General features: G+C 33.6%; 1 pseudogene; it reads right to left on the minus strand.

Moving 5' to 3' along the window:
* Positions 1-19,684: 19,684 nt before the first annotated feature.
* LOC114274371 (uncharacterized) lies at positions 19,685-23,193 on the minus strand (annotated as a pseudogene).
* Between the last annotated feature and the right edge of the window lie 380 nt (positions 23,194-23,573).

Below are 23,573 nucleotides of genomic sequence, written 5' to 3' on the forward strand. Positions count from 1 at the left end.
CGAACCGTGTGTAAATGCCCTTTTGGGCTACTCATTTTCCTGGTCAATCAGACCTTGCTTCATAGCATCTTCTATATGTATCCTTATCTCATGCAAGTCAGCAAAGGTGGGGAGGTGTAAGACAATCATCTTCTGCATCAGCTTGGGTTGCAGGTTGCGCACAACCATTCTTTTCTGATCTTTTCTGATTTTGGTGCTGTAGGTAATTCAGGCGTGGTTGATGTCTTTGAGTCCAATTGGTTACTGTTGTTGTTATGGTGGTTATTATTTCTTGTCTCATAGACATGTGGGTCAAAGAGACACCCATGTTTGTTCCTTGGTGTTTTGTTGTTCAGGTGACTTTGGGGCCCTGAGGTGTTAAACCTAGGATCTGGGAACTTATGCCACAATGGATCCAAACGTGTGTTGGTGTTGTATCCCTTGTTATCGTTGCGTGGTTATTGGTTTTGGCATTACTTCAATTTTGGGGAAGAAATTTCCTAAGGTGGGAAGGTTATAGCACTCTGTACTTCCTGTTATAATGGAATTATATTTGACTCTTTGATTATCTTAATTGGGAACTTTCTTAGTTGATATTTGAGCCTTGGTTGAGGTGTTACCATAGTGGTTGGGTGAGATTGAATCAAAAACTCCAAATTCGAATAATTGTTATTGAGTAGTCTTCACTCTTTTATCATTTTCTCTCTCCACACTTTGAATCTTCATGTAAGGCTAGAACCATTGGAAAGCTTACTTCCGGGGCTTCAATTTGGACCCAAGAACGACCCTAAACGGACTCCGGACAAGAGAGATATACCTGTTTGAAATTTGTAAATCTGTGTTGTGAGCATAGTGCGCTCGAGCGCAACTTTCAACGCTTGAGCGCACACAGTACAAAATCAGATCTTTAAAAGTCACTTTTTCGATCAAACATGTTCACTTTTCACTTCTCTCTGTCTCTCTCTCTCCTTCCGCCATTTTTGCTTTCTTAAGCTTTTTAGGCTTGATTTCATCTATTTCTATACATCTTTGACCCCTAGTTCCATATACCAAAATGTAAAGCACAATGAGGGCTTCCATTTAATCTCAACGGATCATCGTTTCACCACCGGTGATTTTTCCAACTTGTTTCCTTCTTGCTTCAAGAGGTATGATCTATTTCTTAAACTCAATATGAGTTCGGTAGCGTATTTGTGGTGTATTTTAAATATATAGATTCCATTGTTTTTGGATTGATTTTTGGAAAATTTGTATTGTAAGTGAGGGTTTGTTCCAAATGGGACTGTTGAGCTATGGTTTGGCTACAAAAGTTTATTTTCCCACTTTAAAAAATGCATATAATTTTTTAAAAGTAAAAAGCCCCAATTTGGTGAAACCCTAAAATGTTGATCTTTTGGGGAAATGGATGGATTACTAAATCAAAAATGTAAATGAGGGGTTTTCAAATGTTTTCTTAAAATATGTTGTGATTATGAAATTGGAGTTGACATATGTTGAAATGAGCTATTTCTTACATTGAAATAGATTTTCAAAGAGGAAGAGGGGTTATGCCCAAAAATGTAAATGTTAAGATTGTAAAGAGGAAATAGAATAAATGTTGAGAAATGTGAAATTGAAATGATAATTAATGATGATGGTGGAGTTAGATATATATTATCACTCTCATTTGAGATTTTGGAAAACTGTATCTTTAATGGAATTTATTTATCTGTTTAGAGATATTTATTTTGGGCTATCTGCTGAGGATAGCTATGATTGTTGTAGAAATTGCATGTAGACTAGGCAAACTGGATTGTTTATAAATCATGCATGTCCTGGAGCATGCAATGAATTTTGAGAATTTAAACTGTATGTTTTGGAAAGAGATTTTGGAAATTCTTATGTTATGTTTTAAGAGCATTTGTTTCAATTTGAAAATCATATTTTGGATCACATATATTGTGCTATCTGGAAAGGGTAAATAAAATGGTAAATCTGGGAAAATGAAACTAATCTCTTACCCATTGTTATTGAATATGGTTATGTTTTAATACATTGTAAATGTATGATGTTTGGGAGAAGAAACAAGATGTACTCCATGTTTGGGAGAAGAAAGGGGATGGGCTCCATTGAATTAAGTTGGCCTGTGTGTCCAGGATTAAAGTCCTGAAAACGCGCATATACATGGGTTTCGGTTCTCACGGATGAAATTTTCGTAAAATGGGAAAGGTAGTGCTTGTATAGCCTATGTTTACATGGGTCCCGTTTGACGGTTTCCCGTGGACGAAATTTCCGTAAAAGGTTGTATTGGTTTTGGAGATTTACCCATTTTATTTATTATCATTTTGGTTTTGGAAAGAAATTATTTTAAAACGGTTTTAGTAATGTATTTGTTGTTGGTTAATGATGTATTCGTATTGGAATTGGCAATGAAATTGCTAGTTGTTAATGAGATACCTGGATTGACTTGTAAAAATGAATTTTTTTATCCAACTAATGTATTGAATTCCGAAAACGTCTTGAATAGACGAAAGGTTTTGAAAACTGGGAAGAAAGGGTCTTTATTGAGAAAGTAAGTGGATTTGAGAATGCATTGAGCATATTATATATGTATGTATTGCATTCATGATCATTTACCACTGGTGGAGCATATTTGGTTTTTGAAATATTTCTTACTGGGCTTTATGCTTACCCAACGTGGCTAAAAATATTTTTCAGGTATGCTTCTGTGGATGTGGACTGAGACGTTGAAGTTGTGTTTGGAATCGTGTAGGGTGGTTCCTTTATTTGTTGGCCAAGGACTATTTATGTATTTGTTGGCCATGTGCTATTCTTATAAGGGTTACACCCTTTGTATATGATGTAAGCCTTTGGGCATCTTAATTTGATCATAACATCTTTGTATGTTTTAGTTATAGAACATCTAATTGACTTAGATGTTGTTTCTAAGAATGTATAAAATTGGAATAACACATGTACTGTGTGCCTATATTATATACATATGCATGAATGTTGTTAGTTATTGTCTATCGTTCGGTGGTTTACTCACGTGGGCTAGACCTCGTAAATCAGAGGCGTGACAATACGGCAGGACGTGGGCATCCCAGAAAAACCATCCGTTTTTCCACTTTTGCCGACTACAATACGGCAGGACCAGTGGACACCCAAAAACATTTTTTCCACATTCATCCAGGGATAAGCCTAGACAATGCATATGGGCACCTTTAACTTTCCCCCGCGTGGGTACCAACACAACTCACACAATTTCAAAAAGAACGACTCTTACCCGGACTCATGTTCAATTCACACTTTCACCAAATTTCCATTCAATCAACCAACAATCAATGCAATATGAGATAAAGAGCAACATTATATTTAAGCAAAGCAATGACCAAATCCCAATTCCATGGCTACAACAATACTCACGAGTTTGACCACTTCATTATTCGTCCTATAATCGAAATCTAGAAAATTCTCAATTAAATGTACTCCTTTTTTTTTTTTTTTGCTAAATTTTCACATTAGGGTTTTGACTAACAGTGGTGCTACATGCACCAATTAGTGTACACACTAGTGTTATGATATCATTAATGACCCTATTTATTATACAAATTACAAATACCCAAAACCTCTAAAATTATGCTACATCACTAGTTGGTACACTAGTGTGTACACTAATTAGTGCATAAAGCATTATTCTTTGACTAAATTTGGGGTTTCTCTCCCATTCTTCACATATAATTAATTCCATAATCATAACACACCTATTTAGTAAAAGATTTGAGAAATTTCAAATAAAAGTTGGGTAGAAGGTGTTGTTGATACAAAATAATAGTTTAAGTCAATCCAATCACCAAATCAAATCTTAAATCACACTAATACCATCAATGCCTCTTCAAAACAAGGAAATACTAGGTTAAAAGTAACCCTACCTCAAAGAAGTGAAAAGAAAACTCAGAGAAGCCCAAGTTGACGAAACCTCGAAGCTCTTGGATCAAAAGAAAGCTCTTGACACGATCTACAATCTTTCTCAAAGGACCCAGGTGAGGAGATACTTCTAGATGAGTAGATCTAAAGATCTAAGTGGGAAAAAGTTGAGTTCAGAGAGAAGGAAGTGAGACTCACGGTTTGAGAGGAAAAAGGAGAAGAAATAATGAGAGAGAAGTGTTTTGGGTCTATTTAAAGTAGTAGAAAAGTAGCCCTAAGGTCATTGAAAAGAATAAGTCCAAAACCCCCCAAAAGTAAGGCCCAGTCGAACCCAAAATTCTGGAAATAAATACGCAGGGGTCGACCCTTACTAATGGGGTCAACCGTTAAGAAGAAAAGTTGAGACACTAGTGTTTGTTGTAGACAAGGGTCGACCCTTGAAACTCCTGGTGTTGACCCTAAATTTCAGCAGCTTGTTCCAAATTCAGCAGTGCACAAGGGTCGACCCTTGGAACCAGTGGTGTTGACCAAGAATAGGGCAACGGGGTGGTGTTGACACCAAAATAGAATTTCTAAGTTCCCAACAAGTCTAAATCAAATTGTACTCCTCCAAGATCAAGATACAACAACTCTAAAGACTCCCAAAAAGAAAATAAAGTAATTAAATACACCTCCAATAGATTAAAGCATACAAGTGCTACAGATGTTAATTGGCCACCAAAAGTGGTAGCTGATGGTCGAAGATGATAATCGACTTTCAAAAGTGGTGGCCACAGATGGATTGTGGCAAGAAGAGGTAGCCAAAGGTGGTTTCCATTAGTGGGAAGTGGTGACCAGAGGCAGGGCCAGCCCTGAACATTTAGAGGCCCAAAGCGAAGCGTTAATTTGGGGCCCTATATTTTTACATATCACCTAGAAAGGTAAAATCAATTTAAAATAGTTATTAGAAAATTTTAAAATGATAAAATTTACTATTATTGTTTTATATTTTAACCATTTACACAAGAAAAAAGAAATAGTACACAAAGCTAGAGAAATAAATTAATTGAACACAACATCACTTATACATTACTGTTTTTGCATTTGTAGTTGTAAAATTGAATTAAAAGCTCTTGATTGAGATTCAATATTCTTTTATACTTTCTAGGAAGTATGATTAAATAAATATTGCATTCTATAATTCAATAAGCAACAATCAATTCAATTATAGAGATTTCAATTTTTAAGTGAAATGTACAAACAATTGAAGTAAAATTTTGAAATGATATAAAATTTAAAGTCATCTACAGAGAATATTAAGACCAAAGAAGTTGAATATCAAAATGGTGAATTAGGTAGGGGACAAGTTTGGTAAAAAGAAATCAATTACTTAGAGCCCTCCAATAATAAAAATAGTATACTATTTTTAGGTTCGGTGTTAAGGGTTGGACATAGTTGGGTTTTGGTAAGTTAAATTAATGTAATGGGATCCTCCACATATAAAAGTAGTTTTGTTTTTGAGTTTGGTGTTAAGAGCTTAGAGTTAAGTGTGATCAAAATAATTTAGGCTTTTCATTTAATTGAGGTCTTAAGAAAAAAAAAATTACCCAATATTATAAGAAATTTTTTTACATTGGGGGGCGGGGGAGGGGGGGGGAGGCCTATTTTTCAGCTCAAATCTGGGGGTCCAAAGTAACGGCTTTGCCGGCTTGCCCCTAGGGCCGGCCCTGGCTGGAGGGGGAAGGGAAACAAAATCCAAAATAAGTTAAATCAACTTTTTATAGTTACCAAATTTTTGTAAATTTTATAAACTGTTTATAATTTTTATGAAAACATATATCAAACAAGTTTTTTATAGGGCAATTTATTCATAAATTTCTCTTCATCTACTTATGTTCCACTTAGTTTAAATTATTTTTTATGTTTCAATAAGTCTTATGACTGACATTGTGTTGGCTTATTTTTCCTACGAAGGAAAATACCATAAATGCAAGCATGCCAGCAAGGATTGAAAAATACTTACAGATTAAATTCAAGCCAATTATCAAGCAATTGTATTGACAGTTCTTTTGCCTCAATGAAAAGAATTCAAAATTGCCAAGTGTAAAGAAAAGAAAAATTATTAGAAGAAAGAGGAAGCCAAAGAAAGATGATTGAGTGAATAATCAAACTAACTATTAATTTATCTCTACTCCTATGCTTTGAAAAGGAAGTGCATAAAATAAATGCTTCGAAAAGGAAGTGCGTAAGATAAAATGCAGGAAATATAAATGACAAGAAAAATAGAAATCAATTGTCTTTAATTTGAGTTACGGATCACCTCTCTCTACTATAGAGGAAAAAATACAGCAATAACTACTTAGTAACTACCTATTTCTTCCATCTTCATACTTGTCTTTGTAATGACCCATAAAAAAAAATTTAAATAGCCAGTGCATAATTTAATTGAGCAAATTTTCGAATTTGATTGTTGTGTAAATTCTATGCGAAAACAGTTCGGTTTTTTATTTTTTAAAAATAGGTCCCGATTTCAGAAAATTATGAAATTTTTATATGTTGTTTCCGTATGTGCCTAGCACGTTGGATAAAAATTTCAGAATTAAATGATAAGTATTTATTTTATGAAAATTCACGGACCAATTGGTGTTCAATTTAATTTATAACAGAATTTGAAATTGAGTTTGGGTGTTCGGACTAGGATTTGGGATAAATTTGTTGGGATTATTTTGGTATATATTTCGACCAAGTTTGACTTATGGGTGAGACCCATGATTTAAATTTAATTTAATTTGAGTTTGTTTAATGACTCGTGTTTAATTGTTTGGTCCTTTTTAATTAGGTGATTGGTAGTAACCACCTTAGGAGTTGTTATTATTTATTATATAGGATTATAATAAATATTTGATAGTTGATAGTTGATTTTATGGTGTGTACCATATGGCGAAAAATTATATATTATATAAAGAATGAAAATGTGTATGTTTCGTAGTGATCAAAATATTATATTTCGTGGTGTACAAAAATATTATATTTTGTGGTGAGAAAAATTATATCATTTTATAATTTATATTATAAAATTTTGAGGTATTATTACAAAAATTTTATTTTTTGGAAAAAATCAAGCTTTAGGAAACAAACCCATATAGGTGGCCCCTATTGTTGTCATTGCCATCATTTCCCCCTCCTTTAATTCCCCTAATTTCCTTTCCTTTTCATTTCGTGTAGCAGAGAGCTCAATTGTCTCTGCTTCGTCTCTTTCTCACCATAGATGCTCAACCTTTGAGCTTTGAGTGGGAGTCCTTAGAGTGAGATTTTGTAAAATTTTTGTAAATGAAAGTCGGAGAGCTCACCGTGATCCTCGCAATGGTAGTCTTGGATTCATGATCGGGCAAGATTTGCCTTCCAAATCTGCTCTTCTTCATTATTTGAGATAAGGACTTTCTTCATATTTTTACATTAAAGATATGTTAGGGTTATTTTGAGAAAATATATCATTATAAGAGATATTGCATATATATATTCAAATTTTTGTTTGGTAATTTTTGGAAGAAAAATTATGTTGAAATGTTAAGAATGTTGGCATTTTGAGATTGATTTGGGAAAATCATTTTGTGTTGATAATTTTGCAAAGAAATCCGAAAATGAAATTTAATAGTTGTATGGATTGTCTCTACATCATATTATGATTAGGTGATTTATTTTGAAAAATATAAAATTGAATTTTTTTTTATCTTTGATTTGGAATTTATTTTTGAGAAAAATAAATTGATGTTGAGGAATTTGGAGTAAATGCTTAACTAGGAATTGTAGAGTTGCTTTGGAATTAAAAACTCTAAAAATGTTATATTCATGATATTTTATAAAATATGATATGTTGATGATTAAGTATTGTTCATTTTTATGGGGAAAAAAAATGTGAAATGTGGACTTTCAAACTCATAACCTTGAAAATGTTACTATTGGGCATATTCATAATTTTTTATGTAAGTATCATGTTGGTTAAGTAATTTTAGAAAAAGTTGTGAAATTGTTATTGGTAGAAAATTTGGTAAAAATATTACCTCTTTAAATAGCTTGACATGAAAAATGGTTATGTTGAAATATATTTATGTTTGAGGGATGAGGCATGTGAAGTTAGGTTTGGTATTATTAATTTGAAAATTTTTGAATATAATAAACTTACTAATTTAGTGGATTAAATTAGTTTTGGTTAAAAGGTTACATCCGTTATAGTTAAAAGAGTGTTATTAAGATGGAAATGGTAATATTTAACATGTAGGGATTTCCTTTGAGTTATATATATGTTTTGCAAGATCTAGATGATGTTCGAAATCATCCATTGATTTGTTTTGAAAATTGATTGTTGATTCAAGAAGATGAGAGATTTTTTTTTAAGTGGGTTTACTTTCTTGTTCCTTTTAAAATAGAAATTGAGGGTTTTGAACTATGAGGATTGAAGAGAAATGTTTTTGGTGACTTTCTTTCAATAAATGAAAATGAGTGGTTTTGGTGAGAAAACCTAGAAATTGAGGGTTTTTAAGAAAGATGTTATATTTATTTTGTGTGCCAAAATAAATGATATTTGAAATATTGTTTATTTGTTTATATGAATGATGGTTTTCATGGAATATGAGAATTGTTGAAGTTTTGGAAATTATTGTTTAAAAATGTTGATATAGTCTTGAAGTGACTCAATGGTTGAGATTACTCTAAGTGTGGGAATTTTGTTGTCCCACGGATGAATTGGAATAAAAGTATTTATATTCATCTTGAGAAATTATATTGAAATGAGAAATAAGAATTTTGATCACAATGGGAATATTGTGTAGAAGTATTCAAAGTGGAAGAAATATTGCATTGTATTATTAATCATTGCGTTGGCACATCAATTCATTTGATAATGATTTTGAAATTTGATTTGAAAACTTTGCATTGAGAAAGGAATGTTGGGAAACAAGTTTTCATGAAATGATTTTGGGATAAATACGGTGGTAAGTCTTGAAAGGTGGTGTAGATGATAGGTGTCGAGCCTTCCAGTTAATACTAGTAAAAATGACAGATTACAGGTGTCTAGCCTTCTAGTTAATACTGGTAAAAATGACAGATTACAGGTGTTGAGCCTTCCAATTAATACTGGAAAAAATGACAAATTGGTAGTACTTGTGTAGTCTATTTATAGACACCAGCCTAGGGATTACCTGAGTCGTATTTACCATCTTGGAATTTTATTAAAATTGTTGGATTAATGTGTTTTCAAAATGGCATTGTGCGTAAGATTTTCAAAAAATGAGAAAAATATTTTGAGCATGGCATGCCATATGCATTCATCTCATAAAACCGTATAAAATGGATTTGATGAATTGTTTAATTATTTGATTCAATTGATAATGAGATAATTGAATGAATTGAAAATGATGTCCTGTTGCTATTGAAACATGTTTATTTATTTAAGTTAACTTGTTGTGGTTAATTAAATAAATTGGATTTAAGAGATTATGCAATAAAATCATATGGTTTTGACATGATATGATTTCACATATATGTATGAGTATTTTGATATCCGCATATCTTTTAATGTTTTAATATGAGATTGCTTGGTGAGATAGTGGTTGCTCACCCCCTGCCTGTATGTAACGCCCCAAATTTCTAGCCCAAATGATAATGCAACAATCATGGCTCTTTCAAGAAAAACCGAATATAAATCTCCAAACTTACATTACATGATACAATAGTTCTTCGTGCAACAATACATTAATCCAACAACAAGTAAATAAACAAATAAATACCCCAAAGGGTTTACAAGTTTCCAAGGCTTGAGCATGGTTACACAAAACGGTTATTCAAATCCACACACATACAACCTTTGGCTTACACATAGAGTCGCAGCAAAATGAGAGTCTCGTACTCTCAACACACATTTCCTCGCCTTTAGTTAGGTAGCATCACAAAGAAAATCCCGTAGGGTGAGCATAAAGCCTAGTAGAAAATCCTTAACAAAGTATATACATTTTATACAAGTCTCAAGAGATGAAATGCACATGCCATGCTATGCACTTTTGAAAGAAAATCACATCTTCATCTTTGAAAACCACCATGCTCAATGATGTCATGCAATTTCAATTCTTCAAAACTTAACAATTCATTTCAAGAGCGGTAAATACGACTCTGGCAATCCCTAGGTCCGTGTCTGCAAGTAGACTATACAAGTACTACAAATTTGTCATTTTTACCGGCATTAACCGGAAGGCTCGACACCTATCCGCGCGGGTTTTCGGTCTTTCACCCCGGACTCTCAGGCCAACATATTCAATATCATCTACACCACATATTAAGACTTACCAGCGTATTTACCTCAAAACCATTCCATGAAAACTTGTTTCTCAACATTTTTTTCTCAATACAAGTTTTCAAATCAACTTTCAAAGTTTAATATAATCAAATGAATTGATATGCCAATAACACAAGATGAATATAAATACTTTTATTCCAATTCATCATCCAAGGAATAACGCAATTCCCTCTTCTCAAGTATCCTAAACAATTAGTCATTTCAAGACTATTTTAACGTTTTGAACAGTAATTTCCAAAATGAACAATAATTCTCATATTTCCTGAAATTCATCATTTATATAAATATAAATAAGAAATTTTCCAAACATCCATTTATTTTGACACATAAAATAAATATAACAATATCATTCATGGATTTTTAGTCTCTTAAAAAAAAATCCCCAAATTCTAAGTTTTCTCACCAAAACTATACAACTCAAATCTTTTGAAAGAAAACTTTCCAAAATCATCTTTTCTTTAATCAACGAAGATCAAAACCTATAAGATCATTTTAAAAGAACAAGAGACAAACCCATTTTCAAAATCGCTCAACTTCTTGAATCAACAATCAATTTTTAAAGCTATCGAAGGATGATTTCGAAAATCATATAGATCTTGCAAAAATATATATATAACTCTAAGAAAATCTCTACCTCAAGTTTTGAAGAAGATATGAGATGAAACCTAAAATTTACGATGTCGAAACTCAATCTCCATCGTACACAATGATGCCCTCAAGAAGTTGCACAACTTTGATGAAGAACTTTGGTCTAACTCCCAACGGATCTTGAGAAATCAAGGTTTTGATCCAATTTGGGGTAGGAAAATGTAGAGAGAAAGGAGGGGAAATGTTTTTAGAGAGAGAGAGATACACAAAAGTTATCTGAAATATCAGATTCACAAACTGATATAATATGGTCCGCTCGAGCGTGGAAAGCCCTGCTCGAGCGTCGAATACACCTTCCTCGTACTTTTGCAAACTGGCCAAACTTCTGGACCCAAACATTCTCTTCTCGAGCGCATAAACGGCCGTTCGAGCGAACAAGCAACTTCGAATGCATTTTTCATTTTTGCTTCGGGGGCGCTGCCCCTTGACCCCCGATCTCCCTAGTCAAAGTAGCAAAACATGAAAGAAGGGTCGAAATCGGGATCGCTACAACCTTCCCCCCTTAAAGAATTTCGTCCCGAAAATTTCAAATCAAACTATCCAAACAAAGGGGTTTCTAGTGATCAAAACCACACTATTTCATTTTCAAATCACAATACTAACTCTCAACTAAATTCCACCATTTCCACCATGGTTATCTTATTAACAACAACCTCCCAAATATACATAAACATGAAATTTCCTAAAATGTAATGGCAACTCTCAACAACCTTATGCTTAGAACAACAACGCACATATCAACATGTGGTTAACAACTTTAAATACGTTTCCCTTAACACTAGGGAATATTACAAAGAAAAGCAACTTAAGCATTTTCAAACAAATTCGGATATTAGAGCGAACTTCCACCTCCTGTTCCCACGTTGCTTCTTCGACCCCATGGTGTCTCCATAACACCTTTACAAACGGTATAGTTTTGCCCCGTAGCACTTGCTCCCGGGTATCTAATATTTGAACTGGTCGTTCTTCGTAAGAGGCATCCTCATCTACCTCCAAGTCAACCCAATCAAGAACATGAGAAGGGTCGGGTTCATACTTCCTAAGCATAGATATATGAAATACGTTGTGAACTCCCGAAAGTTATGGCGGTAAAGCTAACCGGTATAACACTTCCCCAATTCGCTCTAAGATCTCAAAAGGTCCAATGAACCTTGGAGATAATTTACCACTCTTACCAAATCTCATCAAACCCTGCCTTGGTGAGATTTTTAGAAACACATAGTCACCAACTTCAAAAGATAAAGGTCGTCTCCTCTTATCGGCATAACTCTTTCGTCGGCTTTGGGCCGTAGCTAACCTCTTCCGAATGAGAACAACTTTCTCGATTGTCTCTCTAACAATTTTTGGACCCAGTAACGATGCATCACCCACTTCGGCCCAACAAGCCGGTGATCTACAAGGTCTGTCATACAAGGCCTCAAATGGTGCCACCCCAATACTAGCTTGGTAACTATTGTTGTAAGCAAACTCAATCAATGGTAAGTGTCTTTCCCAAGGCCCCTTAAAATCAAGGACACAAGCTCTAAGAATGTCCTCCAAAATCTGAATGGTACGTTCCGACTGTCCATCAGTTTGAGGGTGATAAACGGTACTAAGAGTCAACTTAGTTCCCAATGCCTCTTGAAGGCTTTACCATAACTGGGTAGTAAAACAAGGATCCCTATCCGACACAATAGTCACATGGACTGTATGAAGTCGAACTATCTCTCTAATGTATAACTCCACCAAGCGTTTAACTGAGTCGCTGGTGCATATCGGAATAAAATGGATAGATTTAGTCAATCTATCAACAATCACCCAAACGGCGTCATTGCCTCGTTGTGTTCTAGGAAGCCCAACTACAAAATCCATAGTAATACGCTCCCATTTCCACTCGGCTATCGGTAAGGGTTGTAACAAACCCGCTGGTCTTTGGTGTTCGGCCTTCACTTGTTGACAAGTAAGGCACTTCGATACAAATAAAGCGACATCTCGTTTCATACCCCTCCACCAAAACTGACGACTAAGATCATGATACATTTTAGTGCCTCCCTGGTGTACCGCAAGGCGTGAGTGATGGAACTCCCGAAATACTTCCTCTCTACAAGATTCTGGTACAAACAAACGGTGTAAGTAACGTACACTCAAATCCGAGTGAACGTTCAAACCTTTCTCTTCCTTTCCATTGGAAATCGTAACACAGATTGATTCCACATCACGGTCTCCTCATTGTGCCTCTATGACCTTACTAACCAAGGTAGGTTGAACATTCAAAGTAAACAAGGTAGCACTCTCCCCGGACTCACCCAAGTGCAAATCAAACTTGCCGATAACATCTAGCATATCCCATTCCCGAATGGCCACACTTGCCAAATTACTCATAGATTTTTGACTCAAAGCATCGGCCACCACATTGGCCTTCCCTGGATGATAGTGTAACTCAAAGTCATAATCCTCCATAAATTTCATCCACCTCTATTGTCGTAAATTCAAGTCTTTTTGAGAAAACAAATACTTTAGACTCTTATGATCGGAGAAGACTTCAAACTTCTTACCCTACAAGTAATGCCTCTAAAGTTTCAAAGAAAAAATCACCGCTGCTAATTCTAGATCATGGGTGGGGTAATTTTTCTCATGAGTTTTCAATTGTCGTGAACCATAGGCCACAACTTTTCCCTCTTGCATCAAGACACAACCAAGTCCATCCCCGGACGCATCACAATATATAGTGTAATTCAAACCCCTTTCCAGAATTATCAAAACCATTGCGGTAGTCAATCTAGTCTTATGCTCTTGGAATGACTTTTCACAAGCCTCACTCCACACAAATTTGATACCCTTTCTAGTCAACCTAGTCAAAGGTGCAGCTAGTCTAGAGAAGTCCCTTACAAAACGTCGATAATACCCTGCTAATCCCAAGAAACTCTGGACTTCAAAAACATTCTTGGGTTGTTCCCAATTCTTTATGGCATCTATCTTCGAGGAGTCCACAATCACTCCCTCTTTAGACACTACATGCCCCCAAAACTTCACCTCTGTTAATCAAAACTCGCATTTTTCAAACTTGGCACACAATTGGTGCTCGCTAAGTTAACCCAGCACTACCCGCAAGTGAGTCTCATGTTCCTCTTCAAAGGTTGAATAAATCAACATGTTGTCCACAAAGACGACCACAAAACGGTCCAAGTAATGGATCTTTTCTTGAAGAATCAAGATTTATTATTTACGCCAAAAGATTTCATCTAGGCTATTTAGAATGGATGAATCCGATTTATTTTTCATTTCTAACACTCGGGTCCCACTAGGCATGCCAAAAATTGTTGGCTTATTTTTCCTACGAAGGAAAATATCATAAATGCGAGCGTGCTAGCAAGGATTGAAAATCCTTACATATTAAATTCAAGCCAATTATTAAGTGATTGTATTGACGGTTCTTTTGCCTCAATGAAGAGGACTTCAAAATTGCCAAGTGTAGAGAAAAAAAGAATTATTAGAAGAAAAAGGGAGACATAGAAAGATGATTGAGTGAGCAATCAAACTAACCATTAATTTATCTCTACTCCTATGCTTCAAAAAGGAAGTCCATAAAATAAATGCTTCGAAAAGGAAGTGGGTAAAATAAAATGCAGGAAATATAAATAACAAGAAAAATAGAAGTCAATTGTCTTTGATTTGAGTTTTGGATCACCTCTCTCTACAATGTAGCCATTGATGGCTATTTATAGAGAAAAAAATACAGCAATAACTATTTAGTAACTATCCATTTCTGTCATCTTCATCCTTGTCTTGCCACGTGTCCTTTCACTCATCCACTTTGTCCTTCATGTTCTTCATCATCTCCATAACTTCTTTTAACTTCCAAATGAATAAGAGGATGCCACGTTTCCTGAAAATAGTAACAATAATAATAATAATAATAATAATAATAATAATAATAATAATAATAATAATAATAATAATAATAATATTTTATGGTGTCAACGTTGTTATCAAAATATTCCTAATAATTACAGGGTGAAACGCATATTAATGTTCACATTGACAGTGTGAGAACATTCACATTATCAATGTGAATATTCACACGTCAATGTAAACATTAACACTTTCAACTATGAATGTTCACATAACCAAATTGTTAAGGGTTCAAAAAAATATTTATAAGGGTAAAACTGTCCATAAAATACCTTAAATATGAGATTAAGATTTGGTGGATCAAATATCCAAATAATAGGACTTATTAGAATATAAGAATATGTTATATATTAATTGGGATACAAGTACTTGAAAAAAAAAATTCTTAATAAAATTCTTGTATATATATATAATTTTTTAGAATTTTTCTTAATATAAATAAAAAATTGTAAACATAAACGTTTCCAAACAAATCCATAATGTATGATTCAATAGAATAAGAATGGAATGGTACAATCATTTTTTCCTAATATCCTTTCCATGTTTGATTGGGTAAAAAAATATATATTAAAGTAATCTAGCAAAATGGTCATTCCATGAACAGTAATCTCTTTTGAATTACCCAGAATTTAACATCTGGATTAAATTTGTTAAAGGTGGGATAGCGCATCAAGTTTACATCAACACCTTCCAAACATTTTCTGAACAATTTTCATGGTCAGAATCCTAGATTCATAGCTTTTTTCTTCCATTAATGCTCTATTTTGTTCATTGGAACGAGATAAAATGAAATGGAATAGCCATTGCTTTTCCTTATAGAATGACCATTTGCTTACAATAGTAAATGATTATTCAATTTGTAATGTATTTTTTCTTATTTTTTTAGTCAACTAAATATGGAATAAATATTTTGATAGAATGATCATTCTGTTTCACTATATCACAGCTAACCAAATACACCTAATTAAGAGGTCAATGAATTATCATTTCATTCTTACCTAAACTTGTGGCCAAATTTTACTTTGCACCTATACATTTTATATCTTATCTCACTTTGGCCCTTAACCTTTTAATTGTCTTAGTTAACCCTCCAAATTTCAAGTCAAGTTGCAATTTGGTCCAATTGTGCATTGCCATTTCGAAACTAACGAAAACATCCTTGTGATGAATTAGTACATTTAGCACCTTGCACTTTTATCAAAATTTCACTTTAGTACCACCACTTTAGTAACCCATGTACTTTTGCCAAAATTTTAATTTTGTCCTTTCATTACTTTAGTTTCTTTATTAATTTTTGAAATTGCGTTAGTCGATTGGAACCAATTATAACTTGGCGGGAAATGCTCTGGTGTACAATGTATACCGTATGCAATCCTACCACAAAATTACATAAGTTTTAATGAACTTAAAGAAGTGTTCTCACAAAAAAGCGTAAGTTGAACACAAATTTGCGTAAGTTCACTTTTATGAATAGACTTAAGCTATTTGGTGTTCAACTTACGTAATTTTGTGGTAGGATCGCATACGGAGTGTATTGCATACCGAAAATTTTTCCTAACTTGACTCAAAATGTAAGGGATTGACAATGTCAGGAAGAAAAGTAAGATGAATTATAAAATACAGGAATGCAAAGTGTAATTTGTCCTAAAATTATTTTTGTGAACCATACACTACCTTAAAATATAAAGTTTCTACTTCCTTCCCAAACCCTATAAAAAAAATAAAAAAATAAAAACAAAGTTTTTGCATAACCATGCATATCATTTGTACGCAAGGTACCAATGAAAAAAAAAAAAAAAATAGCATTTGTTTTTATACGTTCTGCTTCGTTTGTTTCTTTTTTTCCTTTTAAAATTTTTTCATGACAAATAATTTGTTAGAAGTGAATAAACACTTCAAACTATATTATTATTATAATTATCACCATTATAGTCTGCAAGAACTATTCCTTGTTTTGTTAAGAACATTTTTTACTATATTTTTTTTGTACAAGCATCTCACACTTAAAAAAGTAACTATTGAAAAAACATCCAAAAAACAATTCACGTGCAATGCACATGCACAAACACTTGTACATCTAAATGTGCAGAAAATAATGGAATACACTCTAAATCATGAGTGATTATTTTATAATTTTGGAGCATTACTCTACATTATTCATCATTTGATATTTGTCAAGTTATTTTTGAAAAATCTAACAAAAAGTATGGAGTCTCATTATTTTAATAAATAAGTATCAAGTAAAAACATCACATGAATTTACCTAGAAGCAAAAATAAATTTTTCCTAAATCATATAAATAATTGTGTAGGACCAATGATTTGACTTTGCCATGCATAAAAGGCAAGGAATATTAATGAAACACATTCGTTTGTCCTATTTTTCATTCTTTTTCCTGTGTGATAAGATCTCTCGTTATGTATAGATTATGGATTTGGAAGAAAAATGAAAAAGTTGGAAAAATAAATAAATAAATAAATCAAATACCTACGTTACAGCACCATCACAAGGCCATTGTCTTTATTATTATTATTATTATTATTATTAGCAAAATAAAAAATTTTATTGATGAAGACCAGCATATAAACAAATAGAACATCAACAAAGTGAAAAAAGGCAAGTGCACTACTGCATCATAGCAAGACCACACAATCCCAATTAGATTGACACTGAAAAACAAACTAAATCATATACAAGCATATCACAACGAATTGGTGAGAAACCAACCAAAAAAACAACCAAATGACAAAACAGAGAACAACTCTAAGCCTTTACATACAATCCAATACACAAGACAAGCTGCAATAGCACTATGCAGGTCCCGGCAGTCAATCACACATCAGTCCTAAGAGCCATGTGTGCACCAGCCAATGCTACTTCTAACTCATCAGCTTTTGGTCTTGATCTTGATAATCTTTAATCGTTCCAAGCAGAACCTGAAATCATTAATATGAATACATAATCATTAATATGAGTAGATGACCTCTCGAAAGAAATGGAAGCAACATGAAAAAAAAAATTAAAATTAAAATTAAACATGGAAACATGGTTGGCTTAACCATAAAGCCAATAAAATCCTTGTTATAAGCCTTAATTTTTTATGGTACTAATTTTTTGAAAGCCTATACATTAAGGGATAGATTCTATGTATCAAATTTATTTATAAAATATTCTATTTTAATTTTTAGTGATAAATTTATTACTGTAAAAATATTTATAAAAGAAAAACAATTTAACTAATTACACCTCTAACATCATATTTTAATGCAAACAAACACAAATAAACTAAAACTAAGCAAAACTTACAAATAAAAGTCAAAATGTCCTAAGCAAAATTTTCTCATTATTAAAACAAGCGGAAAATATGTATTACAAAAAAATCACTTAAAATTTATGAGTAAATAAATCCAATTAATAGGACTTGTTAATAATTATCCCATTTATTAAGGCCCTATACAACTTTAACATTTTTTTTCCCCAGAAAATAAGGCCATGTTGGTTCACATGGAAAAACAGACCCAAGAAGGCCCACTTTTTTTTTGAAATTCTACAAGTTATGATTAAGATTCCATAGAATTCCTACAGTTGTTTCAGTAAATTAGGCTCACTTCTCTTGAGATTTGAAGAAAATACATACGCTTAGTTTTACGCTTTCGACATAATTATACTGACATTCCCAAGGCTTTAATTTACATAAATAAAAAACACTCTTTCCTACTAAAATGTATATTTATATTTGTTTATTTTAACGTCTGCTCACTATTAGTTTTAGTCGTTTTCACCATACTAAAAGAGCCCCCCCAAAAAAAAACCACACTAAAAAAGAAATTAATATAATTATATCAAAAGTATGGGACTAATGTATATTTTTTTTTAAAAAAAATTGAGGATAGTGTAATTTATCATATATATATATATATATAAGAAGGCCCTGATCCAAATAAAAAAAGTTCATCAGAAAAAAAGCCTAAAACAAGCGGCACTGGTTGAGTTTTTTTTTTTTTTTTTTTTTTAAATAGCTGGATTTTTAAAAATATACAATTGTCTTCAATTTTGCTGATATAAAAAACGGTCTCCGAGATCTTAAAAAAGAAAGTTCAAAAGTTTGAAAAAGTTACACCAAACCAAACCGACCCCCTCTCTCTAGCTTGCTTTCTTCAATTCAAATCATGTTTGAATAATTTCTAACTTTGGAAGAAATTGTTGATTTTTCTATTTAATTTTAAAAATTAAAATCACTAGATGATGACAGTTTCAAAAATATTTTATAATAACAGTAAATTAGCCATATTATCAATTGAAAAAAAAAATGTTAGCAAAACTTGAATATGAAGATTTAATTAGTAAAATTTCATCACAAAATCACAAAAATAAATAAATAAATAAATTATAAAAAAGTATTAAAAATTAAAAAAATTTCAATCAAATTTATTCGATCTCAAATTACCTCAAAAGGCTTTCAAATAGACTGGATGGCTAAGGGCATTAGTTGCCTGCATAGTACATCACCACTTTGTAAGAAACAAAGCAAGCAAGTTCGAAATACTAAATAAGAGTAAAAAAGCTAATGTGGAATTTAGAGCTTATAAATGTATAAATTATATGAGCAACTCAAATGTTGAATTCAAGATAAATAAGTAGAATTTTTTTATTGAAACTACTCATTTAAAAAGATTGCAAAAATCCAATGAAAACAACCCAGTAAATGCACCAACATGAAGATTTATGATGGTTTTAAATTAGTCATTAAATTTTTTTGTAAAATGCTAATTAGTATGAAAGAGCAAAAAAATAGACTAGAAAAAGGGGTTGAAATTGAAGAATCTAAGAAGAAAATGGAAAACAAGAACGACATATAGTCCAAGGATAGAAGGCAAATACTCAAAAGGTTAAGCAGTTGAAATCAATTGTCCCAATGTGATCATGTGGAATTCATTTTGCATGTGTCCTTCGATCATCTGATAGCTTCATGGCAACTTGTCTCATGGTTGGCCGAGATAGTGGATTGGCTTGCAAACATGCAAATGCTAGTTTTGCAACCACAACTACTTGCTCTGCGACTTGATTCTCAGGTGCGGGAGACGTTGATCCAACACATCCTTCAATAATATCCCATGTACAGTTGATGTGGATGAGGAGTAGGAAGATGATGATGATGACAGAGAGGAGGTTAGATCACCTGGATGCTTCCCCATAATCACTTCCAATGTGAGAACCCCAAAACTATAAACATCGCATCTCTCATTCACTTCCATTGTATAAACAAGTTCTGCCAAATGAAACAAATGACCAAGAGAAGAAAATAGTAATTAAAAAAAATGGTGGAAAAAGAAAAAAAGAAAAATAAGAAACATGTACATTCTCATATTCCATATCAAAATAACAATAAGAAGTTTAACAACCCTTTCAATTCGAGTGAAATAACATCCAAGATTAAACATCTCTTAATATACAATATTGATAAAATAAAATGAACATTAAATACCAGGAGCAGCGTACCCAATGGTCCCTGCAAATGATGGCCAATTGGACGAGTCAGGCTTCATAAATCTAGATGTGCCAAAATCGGATATGTGAGCCGCATACTCTAAATCAAGTAAAACATTCTTGCTTGATATGTCTCAATGGATGATTGCTGGTGTACAGTCGTGGTGCATATAAGACAAAGCATTTGCTACATCTTTGACAACATTCACTCTCTTAATCCAATCAAAGTATAATACCTGATCCTCCATGCTCAATATCTTTCCCAAGCTTCCCCCTTCCAAGAACTCATAAACCAAAAATGAGTGCCTTTGGTGTGAACAATAGCCATAAAGTTTTACAATATTGTGATGGCGAATCTTTGTTAATGCACTTATCTCACTCGTAAAGCCTTTTAGATTAGCCAAGTCACCATCGGGCAATACGTGAAGTTTCTTCACAGCAACTACTTGATCACTTGTAAGATCAGCTCTATAAACAATACCACATCCTCCCTCCCCAACACAATATTTGGTACTAAAGTTCTCAGTCACTTCAATGATGTTTTCATACACCATTTTCCCATCATAGCTCCAAATTTCAAACATTTTTTTATTATTTACATGTCTTGGCTCAATTTTTGTGTTCCTCGATTTTTTTAAAAAAACCAAGAGTACTATTCCAACAACCATTAGTAAAAGAATAGAAAAGCAAAAATAAGAACAATTAGTAATACAACTTTGCTACTCTTTTTTGTAACAACCCCATTGTTTATTATTTGCGGGCAAGTCTTCAAACTAGTAACATTACCACATAAACCTTTATTACCTCTAAGTGCCTCAAATGGAGCCTCTCGGAAGGCTTTGATGTTAGGAATAGGACCATCCAACTGATTGAAAGATAAATCTATCGATGTCAAACCTAACATATTATCAAAAGATGATGGAATGAAACCAGAGAGTTCATTGTGGGAGAGATTCAATGTTTCTAACATTTGCAATTCTCCAATCTGCTGTGGTATCTTACCTCTTAGCAAATTATGACCAAGATCAAGAATTTGAAGGTTATGCACACGACCTATTTCAGAAGGAATGCTTTCCCCAAATCTATTATTGCTCAAATTCAAGTTCCAAAGTTTCTTACACTTTTCAAGTGCTCTAGGGATTGAACCACTCAAATCATTTGCTGCCAAATTAAGGATCTCTAGATTTGACAACTTGCTGAAATCTGGAGGAATATTGCCTAATAGATGGTTATCATCTAGCTTAAGCTTGAATAGTGAAACCATCCTTCCCAATTTCACTGGGATTTGTCCAACTAGGTCATTTGAAGAGAGGTCAAGGAGGCGTAATTGAGTTGAATCCATTATTTCAAGTGGTATCTCACCAGAAATATTATTGTTGAACATTTTCAGACAAGTCAAAACATTGCACTTTCCCCATTTTTGTGATACCTCACCATAAAAATTGTTATAACTCAAATCAATGTAAATCAAGTTTGGGTATATACCAAAATCTTCTGATATATTTCCCAAAAGTTGGTTTCTATCAAGCCTAACTCTGAATAAGGTAGAGCAATTTCTCAAGCTTTTTGGGATAGGACCTATGAGATTATTATCACTTAGAGAAAAATTAACCAACAATCCATTAAAGCACAGGCCGTCTGGGATATGACCACTGAGCACGTTGTTATAAAGGTACAAACTAGCTAAGTTGCTCAAGTTTCCTATAGATACAGGGATTGAACCCATGAGGTTGTTCATTTAGAGTCTGAAATAAACAAGAGACCTAAGCATCCCAACTTCTTGAGGGATTGATCCGGCAAGTTGGTTGTCATAAAGGTACAAAGTGGTTAAGTTGCCCAAGTTCCCTATAGATGCAAGGATTGAACCGGTGAGGTTGTTCGTCGAGAGTTTGAGATCAACGAGAGACCTAAGCATCCCAACTTCTTGAGGGATTGATCCGGAAAGTTGGTTGTCATAAAGGTACAGAGTGATTAAGTTGCCCAAGTTCCCTATAGATGCAGGGATTGAACTCGTGAGCCTGTTCCTTGAGAGTTCGAGATCAACGAGAGACCTAAGCATCCCAACTTCTTGAGGGATTGATCCAAAAAGTTGGTTGTCATAAAGGTACAGAGTGGTTAAGTTGCCCAAGTTCCCTATAGATGCAGGGATTGAACCCGCGAGCTTGTTCCCTGAGAATTCGAGATCAACAAGAGACCTAAGCATCCCAACTTCTTGAGGGATTGATCCGGAAAGTTGGTTGTCATAAAGGTACAGAGTGGTTAAGTTGCCCAAGTTCCCTATAGATACAGGGATTGAACCGGTGAGGTTGTTCATCGAGAGTTCGAGATCAAGGAGAGACCTCAACATCCCAACTTCTTGAGGGATTGATCTGGAAAGTTGGTTGTCATAAAGGTACAAAATGGTTAAGTTGCCCAAGTTTCCAATTGAAGAAGGGATTGAACCTGTGAGATTGTTAGTAAACAAGCCAAGCTCATTGAGAGAGCTGAGCAATCCTATTTGTTGGGGGATGGAACCACCAATTTGGTTTCTATTCATGTACAAGATCCTTAGATTAGTTAGTTGGCCTATTTCGGTCGGAATTTATTCCAGAGAGATTGTTGAAAGGCAAGCTAAGGTAGGTGAGTCTCCAAAGGCAACCAATATTGATTGGGATGGTCGCATAAAGTGAGTTGTTAAAAAGTTCAAGGGTGAGGAGATGAGGAAAGGATGAGAAATTAAGATTAGAAAGAGTACCTTTCAAACCATAACCTTGAAGGTCTATATGGACAACACTACCGACCTTATTGCAACCAATTCCAACCCAACTGCAATGGTTGCTTCCAACCCATGAGGAGATGAGAGTTTGACTTTCATTGTGAAGGCTAGCTTTCCACATCAAGAGAGCCGTGGCTTTACTTCCTTCTTTCCCAACTTGTTTTCCAGTTAAGGAAGAAGCAAAAGCATCATAATCAAAAAAAAGTGATCACTGCAAGGATGATGACACAAACTAAAAGCGCTCGGAAAGAAAGAAACTGGTTGGGAAGTGTATTAGCCAAGAATGTCATTGTAGGCTTGTTATTAATAGAAAGCTATGAGAGACAGAAATAGGAAGGAGGGATGAAGAGCTGCAAGAGCATGGAGAGGTATTTATAGATAATAGAGCATGGAGAGGTTTTTTTTTTTTATTATTATTATCAAACATGGAGAGGTATTTCTTTCAATAGTTTTGGTTTGGATCCTCTACTAGGAAATATAGGTTCAATTTTGTCAAATTGATGACCAATAAGATCATGGCAGATCGATGCATATGAAAGAGATAGACCATAATCTAAGCAGCTGATCAAAAGATATCTA

Source organism: Camellia sinensis, chromosome 6 (assembly GCF_055761805.1).
Source record: "Camellia sinensis isolate YWXY chromosome 6, ASM5576180v1, whole genome shotgun sequence".
NCBI classification, from domain to species: domain Eukaryota; kingdom Viridiplantae; phylum Streptophyta; class Magnoliopsida; order Ericales; family Theaceae; genus Camellia; species Camellia sinensis.